Below are 18,331 nucleotides of genomic sequence, written 5' to 3'. Positions count from 1 at the left end.
ATTTTGTTCTTTTTAACTTTTAGTGTGATGCATACAGAAGGAATTTGATTGGAAAAGAATGTGCCCAGCAGAATGAACAAAATTGCAAACATTTATTTACGATAGTTAGCTTTCTTTTATTTTGCCGATCTGTTCTCACTTTGCAATCAGATTTTCTTTTCTTTTTGCACGTGGGTGCTGTCACAGTAACATTAACATTAAGACACTAACATTAACACTGTCACAGTAACATCAATTAGGGGGCCAAATATGGCTAAAAGACATTCCAATTCCCAACGTCAATAGCTCAAAGCTTGGGCATTGCTGAGAACTATTGGATTTGCCAATGCTTGTTTTAATGTAGTGTAAATCTGTTCTGTAGTTATGGAGCTTTTAAAGAAACAAGATTTATGTATATCAAGTGAAATAGATACAACCTGAGTGAAAAGTTGCAGCTGCCATTTCGTAAATCGGGGCATGGTTCCGAAGGCGGGGGATGGAAATAAAGTAGAAATAATGGATAAGGGATCAGAGTATAGGTATCCCGACCCCATGGGACTGATGGAAGGGTCTGTGCTGGACTCCTCATGGGCAAGAAATTGTGCAAAATGATTTTAATTTTAACTCATGAGGATCCTCGGATCCACCGCAGCGCTCTTCGTGGCCCTGTGTGAATCCACAGATACAGACCCTGTGTAAAAAAAAGACACCAACTCACAGACCCACTCAACACACTCTATCTCATACAGCCAATCACACATCCATATATACACTCACAAATCCATACACTTACTCACACATCCATACAACCACACACCCACACACATACAGAACGATACAGCCATTCACACATCCTTTCACACACCTATACCGTCACTGATACATCTACTCACAGAACCAGAGAATCACTCTGAGATCAACACAGACCCACTCAACACACTCTATCTCATACACCCAATCACACATCCATATATACACTCACAAATCCATACACTTACTCACACATCCATACAACCACACACACAGACACATACAGAACGATACAGCCATTCACACATCCTTTCACACACCTATACCGTCACTGATACATCTACTCACAGGACCAGAGAATCACTCTGAGATCAACACAGACCCACTCAACACACTCTATCTCATACACCCAATCACACATCCATATATACTCTCACAAATCCATACACTTACTCACACATCCATACAACCACACACACAGACACATACAGAACGATACACCCAATCACACATCCATATATACTCTCACAAATCCATACACTTACTCACACATCCATGCAACCACACACACAGACACGTACAGAACGATACAGCCATTCACACATCCTTTCACACACCTATACCGTCACTGATACATCTACTCACAGGACCAGAGAATCACTCTGAGATCAACACAGCCACATATCCACCTTATCACATCACACACTCACATGCCCACTTACACACTCACACAACCACTTACTCACTCACACAACCACTTACTCACTCACACAACCACTTACTCACTCACACAACCACTTACTCACCTGTACAGACACTCTCACACCCTCTCCGAGACCCAGAAAACCACTCACACACCCATACAGATACTCGTAGACCCAGTCACATAACCATACAGCCACTCGCATACCCTCTCACATACTTACTGTGAAAGCACACAATCTGTAAGTAGGGACAAGAAGGGCACACACAAAGGCTTCAAAAATGGCTTTATTGCCAATAAGCTGCAGCTCAGACAATTTGCAATCAGGACTGCAAAGAGATCCGATATCAGAAAGAAAAACAAGTCCTTAGATACGTTTTCCAGAACCTTTAGACAGGTTAATCATTAACATCAACACCATGGCATGAGCATTTCACAAATATGTCCACGTGTACATTTGCTTTATACGTGACGTACATGACCATGCCACTTTTGGCCAATTTCTTACGCTATTGCCTCCTGACCTAGAGCTCGAGTCTGTTATCTTGTCCTTGTCAAACAAGCACTGTTTGACCTAGTCAGCAGATACTGGTGTTCTCTTCTTTCTATGCACAATTTCCACACACAATAATTGTCATGAACGAACACTTTACTCAAGCAGGAGCGGGGCAGATCAATGTGTCCCTAGGTCAAAGAGCTACTTCTGAAAACCAACTTGCTGAACTGGCTTCTGTATACAGGTGAAGGCTAGTGAGCCATTTCTCAGAAGTTAAACAAGGCCCCCTCAGCAAAAGACACGTATATCGTGCATTTTCAATCCATCGGTTGCTTACTGAATTTCAGACAGTTTAGTTTAACCATTTGTGTATCATGGAACTGTACTTTCACTATGAGTGGGCACATATTATTTTCAAGAAAGTGAAACACAGAAATTAATGCAAAACTATGGTTCACTTTAATATATTCTTTCACCAAAGGGTTAATTAATTTTTCATCTTTAACAAACGACCCTTTGGACCTTAGTTTATAATAATTTAATCTTGAAGCATATCAATATTCAATAATTGATTGTCCGCCCTTATCATTGTCAGAAATGTCTATATGCATCAATTCAGTAGTGACTGTCTGCATCAGTATTCGATCATTTTCCTTTGATATCATCACTGGGGATTTTGTCAGTTGTCCTAATAGTTGACAGCATATTGGCAGGAAATTAATTAATAGACAACAGCCTATTATTAATAGGAATATTTTTATGAACACATTCCAATTTTCCAACCCCATGCGCTTAACAAACCCAGAGTGAACCTCCTATGTCTCATGTGCCGCAAACCATGTGTGCTTCTGTACCTATATTATGCAGTCTTTTTATTGCTATAGCAGGGAGTGCAAAACCCAGGTGACAACAACCACTCAAATTTGTAGGAAGCCATGTATAAGCTTTTTCTCACAAATAAAATAAATTGAGTCACCTATATAAAGTGGAATGCTATTATATTCAGCCGTCATCTCGAATGTCATGTTACAGTTTGCATCATGGCCTGCCTGATAGGTACTGTTACGTTTAATACAAATACTCTCTAATGCGTTGTATTTTTCTATTTTCAACTTCAAAAATGGTATATCCTTGTTAGCTCCTTTTGATGGGCCTGCTATCATTGTGCTTGTACACTGGTATAGGAAAAGGGGGAGTAAAGATGTCAGAAAGTGGAAAAGTTGCATTCTGTTCTACTACTTCAGTTTAGTTCCCCATTCCCAGAATATCTACCATATATTCATTATCTAATGCTCATGCAGGCTGAGCTGTAAGTGTCCCTGCACCAGCTTTACTTTTCTTTACATTCTGCAAAACCGCTATTATCTCTATCTTTACTCTCATTATAGAGCATAACAGGATGCTCCAAAAGGCAACGGAACTTGAACCAGGGGCAAACTTTGGCCTACAGAAGCTGGGAATTGCAAACATACCCAGCAATCTCCCCTTGTTAATACCTTATTGGTATGATGCAACAAAGTCACAAAGGAATTGTGATGCATTTCCTCCCTGTGGGCAATTTATTCAGGTGACAAAGTGTATGCAGGTATGGTAGCAGGGGTTGTTGGTGTTTGGGACTAGCTGTTCCATGGGATAGAACACATCCAATAGATATACAGCAATAAATGCTAGCAATAATAGACATGCACATTTTAGACTTGTACCATTTTTCTCAATTTTTAGAGTTGTGTATTTCTATCCTTACTTCAATTATATGTAGCACTATCAATGACGCTATGTTGTGAATTATCACTATAAATCTTTATCAATAATATAAACTAAACATACTAAAAGCATAAACACATATAAACTGAGGCTGTAGTACACAATATATTGAGAATAGTTATTCGCTAATATTTCAAAGGGCCTTTGAGAACCCCTTTGTACTTCCCGCCTCCCAAAGATATGACTACAATGTTCGTAATGCACGGCCCTTTGGTCATGTATATCAACCATTAGGGCAGCCACACTTATTTTACAGGAGTGTCCAGTGTACCTCACCCCAAAGGTAGCCTGTTGAAATTTGGCTGTCTTGACGACCTGGAAAAAGTTCTTTGCTGGAGGCTGCAGCAGCTCGGGTGCTCGCAGTGACAGGACTCGCAAATACCTCCTGGATCAGTTCATCTAATAATAATAATAATAATAAAAACATTTGTTAAGCGCCTGAATACACTAGGACAGGGCGTCTCCGCGCTAAGATGTGGTCAAACACAGGAAGCCACCAACAGACTACAAAGAGGGGGGAAGACTCAGAGAAGAAAGAAATCCGGAAATAAATGAGTCTTGTTTGTGGACCTCAAATTGTACCTCTTTTCCTCTTTGATCAGTTCTGGTGTTGACATGTGTTGCTGACCTGGGTCTTGGCTGGATGCAGTCTCAGGGGGTGCCCTCCCGGCAAACACCCACAGCTCACTCGAAAGTCTTAGTGTTCAAGGCAGTGCCCCAGTGTCTCTCTTCTGCGGCAAGCACTACAGATATGGTGCTCTTACCATAAACTGAAATCCATGACTCTCTATTTCCTTCTGGTGCTCTTTGTTGGTTGTGGGCGCATATTATGTTGTGCAGACCCAAGTACTTTTTGATCAGGAAAGAGAAATGGAGTTTCAGGTTCAGCAACACTCTCAGGCTCCAACACTCGTTATTCAGTGTCAGAGGACGTTGGGGCTGCCTTTTTTCTTTTTTTTTCGTCCAGCATGTGCACCACAATATGTAGTGCCTTTTGCCAATCTCAGATCCTCTGGTGCACTGGCCTTCTGTTGGAGCAAAGAAAAGGGGGTGGCCAAAACTTAGGCCAAGGGAGCTCAAGGGACAGCGCACTGTCAGAGGTTACCAGCACATGACAGGTAGAAAACTGAAGCCTCAAACCAGCCCTGCCAACAACAACAGGGATCCTTCTCTCTTGCTCTTTTGCACTGAAACTCTGGTTCTGTCTCAAACAGAGAACCAGTACCTCCTTCTCTGCTGTCCAATGCCGTCTAATGGAGCAAACACGATGCTTTGGAGATGCCACTGATGGCGCGCTGGCGATCGCTGTCCAGCCTTGCTGCTTTCCGGATGCTGGGACTGTAGCTGTTGTTCTCACAGGTCCTGAACTTTTACTTATCGTTCTGCAGGTCATAATGTCAAACGTCCTTCCTCTTCTTTTTTTTTCCTGGAAGAACCTGAACCTGCAGAACCTGGCAAGGTAACAGTTTGGTAATTTTCTACAATTAGCGCAAAAACAAATTGCCTGTTACTTGACACTGGAGCAGTGAATAGGTGGCCTGCAATATTCAAGGGGGCCAAAATCCACGAGACAACTCTGATCTGAAATGTGCTGTGGCCCTCATACAATACAGAGCCAAGGGCAATACTTCTGGTCTCTTCAATTGGGTACTCTCCATTATCCTTATGAGCATCAGTGTGAGAGTACTATCCTCTGCCATCTAAGAGTAGATTGCTGCATGGGAATTCTATCTGAATGTATGTCTTCACACACATAGTAGCATTGCCTAAAGGGGTAAACTTATTTTGAATTACTACATCTGTGTGTTCCTACATTCCTTATCTTGAACACCCCAAAATGGGGAAAAAGCATTGATCAAATTATTAGGGGCATGCAAATACCCCTTTAGTAATTGTGCATCAGGTGCACTATGCAATGCGCAAGCTAAACAATGTATCCTCATGATCACTGAGAATACCTGTCACACTAATCCAATAACTCTTAGGTCTCTGGTGTCTGATCCAAAAACATTATCCTTTCCTGTCCATGGGGGGTGGTACTATGCCCACTTAAAACTCACAGTCCTGTGACTCAGGATAGCTAAATCAAACAAATAAAAAAACTCTTGGTGTCTCTTATAACTACATATATAAATATAATATCATGAGAACAGTTTGGTCACCTTTAGCAAAAGCCACATATTTATAGTTCATCCTTAGGGTCCAATCAGGGAACATCAATCTGGCTGCCCGTTCCTCTTGTCGCTATGCCAATTCCATCTCTATCAATTTTACAAAAGGGAGGGGCAGTAACATGACTGACTGCAGGTGACACGCTTTTAATCCTGTCTGTCTTTTTCTTTAATACCATTATAGCCAAATAGACATGCACTGGTGAAGTGTTGTCTGTCATGTTCACAGCATGAAATATCATATCTGTGAAATTTAGTAACCAACTGTTGTGTAGCAATGGGCATCATCATGACCATCCCCTCACAACACAGGGGAGCTTGTACTAGTATCAAAAACAAAAAATCCAACAAAAAAAAACATGCATAAAATAAAACACACATGCCAAGCCATCATGTATACTTGCTGTATACTAAGCACAGAAAGCATAGACAATTACAATGATCGATGACGCACAACACTGTGTCATGCAATTCATGCACAGTGAACCTGTAGCTCAAAAACTAATATTTGGGCCTGCTTAATTTGTCAGGCTTAAAAAATAATATTCAATTTCCTTACTTTACTCTCCCACCTTCGACAGCATTTGACCTAAGTGGTGACTTGCTGTCGACCCAACTTACTGTGTCTCTTCTGACACACAGGAACAGGAGGAACAATTCATTAAAGAAACACAAAATGCACAAAATGAAAAACGCACAAACAATTCTTTCCAAAGAACTTGTTTAAAAACACATATACTTCAACACACAGTTGACAGCACCCTCTTTCCTGTAATTCACACATTCATTAGGTCCCACAGGTACATATGGAACACTTGTTCCATCACCTCGTGTTATGGACCCTCGCTGTTGTGCTTGCGGCTGACCCCTTTTTCTTCCACTACTTCCCTGCACCTACTATAACATTCTCAGTTTGTTCTGGTCTTCTCTCACCCTAATTTCCTGCCTATAGCCATTCAGGGCACTCATTTCACCAATATCCCTTCTTTAAGGGGGGAATTTAGCTTAAAGCGCTTTATGTAAAACTGCACAGACCATTGTGCACACCTATGACGTCTTTTTCAAACAAACTCATGTGTCCAACTCAAGTCTTGTCAGCTCTAGAACCATGCAGAACACTTCATAAAAGAGCTGTGGATAAAAGTAAAAATATACAGAACACAAAAGAAAAACACTTCAATTTAACACACAAAATAACCAGAACACAAACCACAACTGACCCTACTTACCTTCACTGTCCCTTTTAGGCTTGTAATGTCTAGAACATGCAAGCAGGCAGCTACCTCAATTTTGTCTTCAATATTCTTTGTGCCACTATTTGGCTATGTAATATAAGTCCGAATTTTCTTACTTATTTTTTTTTCACTAATTTAGCCCACTAAATTCTAAGAAAGACCTTCTAGTTACTTTGACAACGTGACAATAACGTGAGCTTATTTATTTTCTCGTAAACCAAAGGCACATACTTTAAATTTTTTTATTTTTGTGTTGCAAACAAAGACAGCTCTGTAACTTTCGATTCTCATCGAACATGGCAATGATCCTATCTTATCAGTAATCTAAAATAAATAGGCACTCAGCGCGGAGCTTTCTGGGCTGCTAGCCAGCCACCGTGAGATCTCTTTGCTCCCACCTCTTAACAAAACCAACTTCTGCTGCAAGCGTTACACTTTGTAAGTCAGCGAAGCATATAAGCAGTGATCTCACCTCTTGTTTAATCATTCCTGTTCTAGCCCCCACCTTCTCCTCACTGTCAAGCTGTCAAAGGCAAGAGGCCTTTATAATTCTTTCTGATCTTCAATAATTAACCCTATTTAAAGTAATACATTCTTAACATGAACTGTTAGGTGCTACAGAGCAAGAGTTTTTTTCTCTCGCTATGTTCAAGTGCACCCCTTCTAAATGCACATCAGGGCAGCATACATTTACACTAGCTTGAATCAGTCACAGACCATGTGTATGGTTTTGTAAACACACATTCCATGCTTCAAATATCTTTGTGTTAAATAACAGATATTTAGTTGCTGCCCAACTTGATGGTGCTTACTTTTTTCAGCCTCAGAAGGATGAAAGGGCTCAGTAGGCCCTGCCTGAACTTAAACTTGTGATCATCATATCAAACACTAACTCTTGCAGTAGGTGCGTTAGGCCACCAAAACCCCACCTGTAACTTAAACACACATTTCTTTTCCAACAGCTTTCTTCAAAGCAGTCAATCAGAAACCCTGTTCAAATTAATGTTGCTCTTCACCGTGCACTCTTAATTTGAATGCTCATTTTTCTTACCTTATTATTTCTTTCACGTTACACCTGTTATTTTCAATACACTGCGCATTTCAATTCTTGCTACCATATAGTTATTTACAGAAACATCCATTGAAGAAATAGTAGGCATAACATAGGTACCTTTGAAAATGAATATCCTACAACAAAGAAACTAATATTTTTCAGCCCAGGCATCTGTAAAGATGAAAACAAACGTAGAAGGTGCCCATTCTAAAACTGGCACACCAAAAGGACTCCTTTTTTTTTTCTTTACTTTTTACACTGTTGTACAACCTACTTCAGCATATGCATGTACTTTTTAGACGTCATTCAGAGCTGAACGCATAGTCATGCTCTGTCTTGAGGCAACCACCCACCGTTCCTCCTGAGGCAACCACCCACGGCTCCTCTCCTGTCCTTGAGACCCTAGTGGTCTTTGACAGATTGGACAGCCCTCCTCAGGCACCTATCTTAAAGGTGCCCTCAGACCTCCCCTAGGGATCCCTAATGAATCCCAGTGAGTACCCTTTGAGATATTAGAAAAATAACATACAGTTTGTTTTGAAGTGGACTCAGTGCATTACGCACTGCCTACCATATTATCTGACCAGTAACACCGTTGTGTGAGTCCTTCTGTTGTGTGGCAAAAAATTAACCTGATGGCTTGAAGAGAGCTGTTGGTGTCTGATGTCACAGGCTGATCAACGAGAGGCCCTGTCACCTGAGTTCTGCAAGGGACAAAGTCCAATCAGCAGCTGCGCATACACCGAGGCTGGAAGGCCCCCGAAGAGTCCTGAGACCGCAGTACATTAACCCCTGCAGAGACCAACAGTCCCCAGCGAGTCCACGGCACCATCTGTAAAAGCACAACATCTGTAAGTAGGGACAAGAAGGGCACACACAAAGGCTTCACAAATGGCTTTATTGCCAATAAGCTGCAGCTGAGACAATTTGCAACCAGGACTGCAAAGAGATCCGATATCAGAAAGAAAAACGAGTCTTTATATATGTTTTTTCAGAACCTTTAGACAGGTTAATCATTAACATCAACACCATGGCATGAGCATTTCACAAGTATGTCCACGTGTACATTTGCTTTATACGTGACGTACATGACCATGCCACTTTTGGCCAATTTCTTACGCTATTGCCTCCTGACCTAGAGCTCGAGTCTGTTATCTTGTCCTTGTCAAACAAGCACTGTTTGACCTAGTCAGCAGATACTGGTGTTCTCTTCTTTCTATGCACAATTTCCACACACAATAATTGTCATGAACGAACACTTTACTCAAGCAGGAGCGGGGCAGATCAATGTGTCCCTAGGTCAAAGAGCTACTTCTGAAAACCAACTTGCTGAACTGGCTTCTGTATACAGGTGAAGGCTAGTGAGCCATTTCTCAGAAGTTAAACAAGGCCCCCTCAGCAAAAGACACGTATATCGTGCATTTTCAATCCATCGGTTGCTTACTGAATTTCAGACAGTTTAGTTTAACCATTTGTGTATCATGGAACTGTACTTTCACTATGAGTGGGCACATATTATTTTCAAGAAAGTGAAACACAGAAATTAATGCAAAACTATGGTTCACTTCAATATATTCTTTCACCAAAGGGTTAATTCATTTTTCATCTTTAACACCAATCATCCCTCATCGCTCAGACCAATCATCACTCATCGTGCAGACCAATCATCACTCAGCGCTCATGCCAATCATCACTCAGCGCTCAGACCAATCACTCATCGCTCATACCAACCATAACTCATCGATTAGACCAAACATCGTTCAGACCAATCACTCATCACTCATAGCAATCATCATTCATCGCTCATTCCAATCATCACTCATCGCTCACATACCTTCATATGTGCTTTCTCAAACTAACCAATACCATCTGGGATAGTTTACTCATGTGTCTCCTGTGTCGCTGCTACGCTGTGAATCAGTGGCACCGCTATAATAGAACAAAGCCTAAGAGGATACCAGCGCAGCCACTGACGTCTCAGTCTCAGCGCCCTCATCCACACTGACAAATAGCAGATGCAACTGAGAACTCCTGCCCGAACCGCTTTACCAATTTACACAACGTATAGTACCTTTGCTCTCACACTGCTGACAGCATGGACCTGGCTCCCAGGCCAGAACGTCACAAGAACGAGCACAATCAGATGGTGTAATGTACTCAGGCGCTAATCAGAGTGAAAACAAGCATTTACAATGCAATGGTCTCGGCATTCTTAAAGTTAGAACTATCGGCATTGCTCATGACATTATTTTTATTTATGTTTTTGTTTTTAAAACATAAATAAATGGCATTGTCATTTACAGTGCCAATAGCAGGGCAGGAGAGCAAGCACAGCCAACGAGGGGGCAGGACAGCAAGCGCAAGCAACGAGAGGGCAGGAGAGCAAGCACAAGCAATGAGGGGGCAGGAGAGCAAGCACAAGCAACGAGGGGGCAGGAGAGCAAGCACAACCAATGAGGGGGCAGGAGAGCAAGCACAAGCAACGAGGGGGCAGGAGAGCAAGCACAAGTAACGAGGGGGCAGGACAGCAAGCACAAGCAACTAGGCGGCAGAAGAGCAAGCACAAGCAACAAGGGGGCAGGAGAGCAAGCTCAAGCAACGAGGGGGCAGGACAGCAAGCACCAGCAATGAGGGGCCAGGAGAGCAAGCACAAGCAACGAGGGGGCAGGAGAGCAAGCACAAGCAAAGAGAGCAAGCACAAGCAACAAGGGGTCAGGATAGCAAGCACAAGCAACGAGGGGGCAGGACAGCAAGCACAATCAATGAGGGGGCAGGACAGCAAGCACAAGCAACTAGGGGGCAGGACAGCAAGCACAAGCAACGAGGGGCCAGGAGAGCAAGCACAAGCAACGAGGGGGCAGGAGAGCAAGCACAAGCAAGGAGAGCAAGCACAAGCAACGAGGGGGCAGGAGAGCAAGCACAAATAACGAGGGGGCAGGAGAGCAAGCACAAACAATGAGGGGGCAGGAGACAAAGCACAACCAACGAGGGGGCAGGAGAGCAAGCACAAGCAACGAGCGGGCAGGGGAGCAAGCACAAGCAACGAGGGGGCAGAAGAACAAGCACAAACAACGAGGGGGCAGGAGAGCAAGCACAAGCAATGAGGGGGCAGGAGAGCAAGCACAAGCAACGAGGGGGCAGGAGAGCAAGCACAAACAACGAGGGGGCAGTGGAGCGAGCACAAGCAATAGAATTCACCGCAATGGAGCGCACACCGCTAGCCCCTCCTCCGGATCGCCCCTCGGGATTCTGATACTTGTAGTTCAATAGTGGATCACCCAGGTGGGTGCAAGTCGGTACTTGTTGGATTGATGAATCTCTAGACCCGATACATGTCCCGGGTTTTTGGGTATCGCCCGAGACATGGCTCGGGTTTCGGGATAACTTCCCTCATCAGTAGAGAAATGGTTAGGGGTGGAGGAGAAGGCCGCCAAACAACCGTCAATGGCCTCGATGCCCGAACCGGCACGCAGGGCAGCATCCAGGAGCCCGTCGGCTCAAAGCTCAAGGGAGCCAATTAATAGAAACCACCGCAATGGAGCGCACACCGCTAGCCCCTCCTCCGGATTGCCCCTCGGGATTCTGATACTTGTAGTTCAATAGTGGATCACCCAGGTGGGTGCAAGTCGGTACTTGTTGGATTGATGAATCTCTAGACCCGATACATGTCCCGGGTTTTTGGGTATCGCCCGAGACATGGCTTGGGTTTCGGGATAACTTCCCTCATCAGTAGAGAAATGGTTAGGGGTGGAGGAGAAGGCCGCCAAACAACCGTCAATGGCCTCGATGCCCGAACCGGCACGCAGGGCAGCATCCAGGAGCCCGTCGGCTCAAAGCTCAAGGGAGCCAATTAATAGAAACCACCGCAATGGAGCACACACCGCTAGCCCCTCCTCCGGATCGCCCCTCAGGATTCTGATACTTGCAGTTCAATAGTGGATCACCCAGGTGGGTGCAAGTCGGTACTTGTTAGATTGATGAATCTCTAGACCCGATACATGTCCCCGGTTTTTGGGTATCGCCCGAGACATGGCTCGGGTTTCGGGATAACTTCCCTCATCAGTAGAGAAATGGTTAGGGGTGGAGGAGAAGGCCGCCAAACAACCGTCAATGGCCTCGATGCCCGAACCGGCACGCAGGGCAGCATCCAGGAGCCCGTCGGCTCAAAGCTCAAGGGAGCCAATTAATAGAAACCACCGCAATGGAGCGCACACCGCTAGCCCCTCCTCCGGATCGCCCCTCGGGATTCTGATACTTGTAGTTCAATAGTGGATCACCCAGGTGGGTGCAAGTCGGTACTTGTTGGATTGATGAATCTCTAGACCCGATACATGTCCCGGGTTTTTGGGTATCGCCCGAGACATGGCTCGGGTTTCGGGATAACTTCCCTCATCAGTAGAGAAATGGTTAGGGGTGGAGGAGAAGTCCGCCAAACAACCGTCAATGGCCTCGATGCCTGAACCGGCACGCAGGGCAGCATCCAGGAGCCCGTCGGCTCAAAGCTCAAGGGAGCCAATTAATAGAAACCACCGCAATGGAGCGCACACCGCTAGCCCCTCCTCCGGATCGCCCCTCGGGATTCTCATACTTGTAGTTCAATAGTGGATCACCCAGGTGGGTGCAAGTCGTTACTTGTTGGATTGATGAAGCTCTAGACCCGATACATGTCCCGGGTTTTTGGGTATCGCCCGAGACATGGCTCGGGTTTCGGGATAACTTCCCTCATCAGTAGAGAAATGGTTAGGGGTGGAGGAGAAGGCCGCCAAACAACCGTCAATGGCCTCGATGCCCGAACCGGCACGCAGGGCAGCATCCAGGAGCCCGTCGGCTCAAAGCTCAAGGGAGCCAATTAATAGAAACCACCGCAATGGAGCGCACACCGCTAGCCCCTCCTCCGGATCGCCCCTCGGGATTCTGATACTTGTAGTTCAATAGTGGATCACCCAGGTGGGTGCAAGTCGGTACTTGTTGGATTGATGAATCTCTAGACCCGATACATGTCCCGGGTTTATGGGTATCGCCCGAGACATGGCTCGGGTTTCGGGATAACTTCCCTCATCAGTAGAGAAATGGTTAGGGGTGGAGGAGAAGGCCGCCAAACAACCGTCAATGGCCTCGATGCCCGAACCGGCACGAAGGGCAGCATCCAGGAGCCCGTCGGCTCAAAGCTCAAGGGAGCCAATTAATAGAAACCACCGCAATGGAGCGCACACCGCTAGCCCCTCCTCCGGATCGCCCCTCGGGATTCTGATACTTGTAGTTCAATAGTGGATCACCCAGGTGGGTGCAAGTCGTTACTTGTTGGATTGATGAATCTCTAGACCCGATACATGTCCCGGGTTTTTGGGTATCGCCCGAGACATGGCTCGGGTTTCGGGATAACTTCCCTCATCAGTAGAGAAATGATTAGGGGTGGAGGAGAAGGCCGCCAAACAACCGTCAATGGCCTCGATGCCCGAACCGGCACGCAGGGCAGCATCCAGGAGCCCGTCGGCTCAAAGCTCAAGGGAGCCAATTAATAGAAACCACCACAATGGAGCGCACACCGCTAGCCCCTCCTCCGGATCGCCCCTCGGGATTCTGATACTTGTAGTTCAATAGTGGATCACCCAGGTGGGTGCAAGTCGGTACTTGTTGGATTGATGAATCTCTAGACCCGATACATGTCCCGGGTTTTTGGGTATCGCCCGAGACATGGCTCGGGTTTCGTGAGAACTTCCCTCATCAGTAGAGAAATGGTTAGGGGTGGAGGAGAAGGCCGCCAAACAACCGTCAATGGCCGCGATGCCCGAACCGGCACGCAGGGCAGCATCCAGGAGCCCGTCGGCTCAAAGCTCAAGGGAGCCAATTAATAGAAACCACCGCAATGGAGCGCACACCGCTAGCCCCTCCTCCGGATCGCCCCTCGGGATTCTGATACTTGTAGTTCAATAGTGGATCACCCAGGTGGGTGCAAGTCGGTACTTGTTGGATTGATGAATCTCTAGACCCGATACATGTCCCGGGTTTTTGGGTATCGCCCGAGACATGGCTCGGGTTTCGGGATAACTTCCCTCATCAGTAGAGAAATGGTTAGGGGTGGAGGAGAAGGCCGCCAAACAACCGTCAATGGCCTCGATGCCCGAACCGGCACGCAGGGCAGCATCCAGGAGCCCGTCGGCTCAAAGCTCAAGGGAGCCAATTAATAGAAACCACCGCAATGGAGTGCACACCGCTAGCCCCTCCTCCGGATCGCCCCTCGGGATTCTGATACTTGTAGTTCAATAGTGGATCACCCAGGTGGGTGCAAGTCGGTACTTGTTGGATTGATGAATCTCTAGACCCGATACATGTCCCGGGTTTTTGGGTATCGCCCGAGACATGGCTCGGGTTTCGGGATAACTTCCCTCATCAGTAGAGAAATGGTTAGGGGTGGAGGAGAAGTCCGCCAAACAACCGTCAATGGCCTCGATGCCTGAACCGGCACGCAGGGCAGCATCCAGGAGCCCGTCGGCTCAAAGCTCAAGGGAGCCAATTAATAGAAACCACCGCAATGGAGCGCACACCGCTAGCCCCTCCTCCGGATCGCCCCTCGGGATTCTCATACTTGTAGTTCAATAGTGGATCACCCAGGTGGGTGCAAGTCGTTACTTGTTGGATTGATGAAGCTCTAGACCCGATACATGTCCCGGGTTTTTGGGTATCGCCCGAGACATGGCTCGGGTTTCGGGATAACTTCCCTCATCAGTAGAGAAATGGTTAGGGGTGGAGGAGAAGGCCGCCAAACAACCGTCAATGGCCTCGATGCCCGAACCGGCACGAAGGGCAGCATCCAGGAGCCCGTCGGCTCAAAGCTCAAGGGAGCCAATTAATAGAAACCACCGCAATGGAGCGCACACCGCTAGCCCCTCCTCCGGATCGCCCCTCGGGATTCTGATACTTGTAGTTCAATAGTGGATCACCCAGGTGGGTGCAAGTCGTTACTTGTTGGATTGATGAATCTCTAGACCCGATACATGTCCCGGGTTTTTGGGTATCGCCCGAGACATGGCTCGGGTTTCGGGATAACTTCCCTCATCAGTAGAGAAATGATTAGGGGTGGAGGAGAAGGCCGCCAAACAACCGTCAATGGCCTCGATGCCCGAACCGGCACGCAGGGCAGCATCCAGGAGCCCGTCGGCTCAAAGCTCAAGGGAGCCAATTAATAGAAACCACCACAATGGAGCGCACACCGCTAGCCCCTCCTCCGGATCGCCCCTCGGGATTCTGATACTTGTAGTTCAATAGTGGATCACCCAGGTGGGTGCAAGTCGGTACTTGTTGGATTGATGAATCTCTAGACCCGATACATGTCCCGGGTTTTTGGGTATCGCCCGAGACATGGCTCGGGTTTCGTGAGAACTTCCCTCATCAGTAGAGAAATGGTTAGGGGTGGAGGAGAAGGCCGCCAAACAACCGTCAATGGCCGCGATGCCCGAACCGGCACGCAGGGCAGCATCCAGGAGCCCGTCGGCTCAAAGCTCAAGGGAGCCAATTAATAGAAACCACCGCAATGGAGCGCACACCGCTAGCCCCTCCTCCGGATCGCCCCTCGGGATTCTGATACTTGTAGTTCAATAGTGGATCACCCAGGTGGGTGCAAGTCGGTACTTGTTGGATTGATGAATCTCTAGACCCGATACATGTCCCGGGTTTTTGGGTATCGCCCGAGACATGGCTCGGGTTTCGGGATAACTTCCCTCATCAGTAGAGAAATGGTTAGGGGTGGAGGAGAAGGCCGCCAAACAACCGTCAATGGCCTCGATGCCCGAAACGGCACGCAGGGCAGCATCCAGGAGCCCGTCGGCTCAAAGCTCAAGGGAGCCAATTAATAGAAACCACCGCAATGGAGTGCACACCGCTAGCCCCTCCTCCGGATCGCCCCTCGGGATTCTGATACTTGTAGTTCAATAGTGGATCACCCAGGTGGGTGCAAGTCGGTACTTGTTGGATTGATGAAGCTCTAGACCCGATACATGTCCCGGGTTTTTGGGTATCGCCCGAGACATGGCTCGGGTTTCGGGATAACTTCCCTCATCAGTAGAGAAATGGTTAGGGGTGGAGGAGAAGGCCGCCAAACAACCGTCAATGGCCTCGATGCCCGAACCGGCACGCAGGGCAGCATCCAGGAGCCCGTCGGCTCAAAGCTCAAGTGACCCAATTAATAGAAACCACCGCAATGGAGCGCACATCGCTAGCCCCTCCTCCGGATCGCCCCTCGGGATTCTGATACTTGTAGTTCAATAGTGGATCACCCAGGTGGGTGCAAGTCGGTACTTGTTGGATTGATGAATCTCTAGACCCGATACATGTCCCGGGTTTTTGGGTATCGCCCGAGACATGGCTCGGGTTTCGGGATAACTTGCTGAACTGGCTTCTGTATACAGGTGAAGGCTAGTGAGCCATTTCTCAGGAGTTAAACAAGGCCCCCTCAGCAAAAGACACGTATGTCGTACATTTTCAATCCATCGGTTGCTTACTGAATTTCAGACAGTTTAGTTTAACCATTTGTGTATCATGGAACTGTACTTTCACTATGAGTGGGCACATATTATTTTCAAGAAAGTGAAACACAGAAATTAATGCAAAACTATGGTTCACTTCAATATATTCTTTCACCAAAGGGTTAATTCATTTTTCATCTTTAACACCAATCATCCCTCATCGCTCAGACCAATCATCACTCATCGTTCAGACCAATCATCACTCAGCGCTCATACCAATCATCACTCATACCAATCATCAATTATCGCTCAGACCAATCACGTATCGCTCATACCAACCATAACTCATCGCTCAGACCAATCATCAATCATCGCTCATACCAATCATCACTCATCGCTCATTCCAATCATCACTCATCGCTCATACCAATCATCACTCATCGGTAATACCAATCATCACTCATCGCTCAGACCAATCATCACTTATCGCTCATTCCAATCATCACTCATCGCTCATACCAATCATCACTCATCGCTCATACCAATCATCACTCATCGCTCACACCAATCATCACTCATCGTTCAGACCAATCATCACTCATCGCTCACACCAATCATCACTCATCACTCATACCAATCATCACTCATCGCTCATACCAATCATCACTCATCGCTCACACCAATCATCACTCATCGCTCAGACCAATCATCACTCATCGCTCAGACCAATCATCACTCATCGCTCACACCAATCATCACTCATCGCTCATACCAATCATCACTCATCTCTCACACCAATCATCACTCATCGCTCATTCCAATCATCACTCATCGCTCATACCATTAATCACTCATCGCTCATACCAATCATCACTCATCGCTCATACCAATCATCACTCATCGCTCAGACCAATCATCACTCATCGCTCACACCAATCATCACTCATCACTCAGACCAATCATCACTCATCGCTCATACCAATCATCACTCATCACTCATTCCAATCATCACTCATCGCTCAGACCAATCATCACTCATACCAATGATCAGTCATCGCTCAGACCAATCATCACTCATTGTTCATACCAATCATCACTCATTATTCATACCAATCCTCACTCATCGTTCAGACCAAACATCAATCATTGCTCATACCAATCATCAATCATTGCTCATACCAATCCTCACTCATCGTTCAGACCAATCATCACTCAGCGCTCATGCCAATCATCACTCAGCGCTCAGACCAATCACTCATCGCTCATACCAACCATAACTCATCGATTAGACCAAACATCGTTCAGACCAATCACTCATCACTCATACCAATCATCATTCATCGCTCATTCCAATCATCACTCATCGCTCACATACCTTCATATGTGCTTTCTCAAACTAACCAATACCATCTGGGATAGTTTACTCATGTGTCTCCTGTGTCGCTGCTACGCTGTGAATCAGTGGCACCGCAAATAATAGAACAAAGCCTAAGAGGATACCAGCGCAGCCACTGACGTCTCAGTCTCAGCGCCCTCATCCACACTGACAAATAGCAGATGCAACTGAGAACTCCTGCCCGAACCGCTTTACCAATTTACACAACGTATAGTACCTTTGCTCTCACACTGCTGACAGCATGGACCTGGCTCCCAGGCCAGAACGTCACAAGAACGAGCACAATCAGATGGTGTAATGTACTCAGGCGCTAATCAGAGT

General features: G+C 46.4%; 1 long non-coding RNA gene across 1 annotated transcript in view; it reads left to right on the top strand.

The window, feature by feature from the left end:
* The window catches only part of LOC144828667 (uncharacterized), a 120,751-nt gene that overhangs the window by 50,142 nt on the left and 52,278 nt on the right, over positions 1 to 18,331 (top strand). The gene's annotated exons all lie outside the window — the stretch shown is intronic.

This window comes from Lissotriton helveticus, chromosome 1_1 (assembly GCF_964261635.1).
Source record: "Lissotriton helveticus chromosome 1_1, aLisHel1.1, whole genome shotgun sequence".
NCBI lineage: Eukaryota > Metazoa > Chordata > Amphibia > Caudata > Salamandridae > Lissotriton > Lissotriton helveticus.
This window is presented reverse-complemented; position numbering and strand designations above follow the sequence as displayed.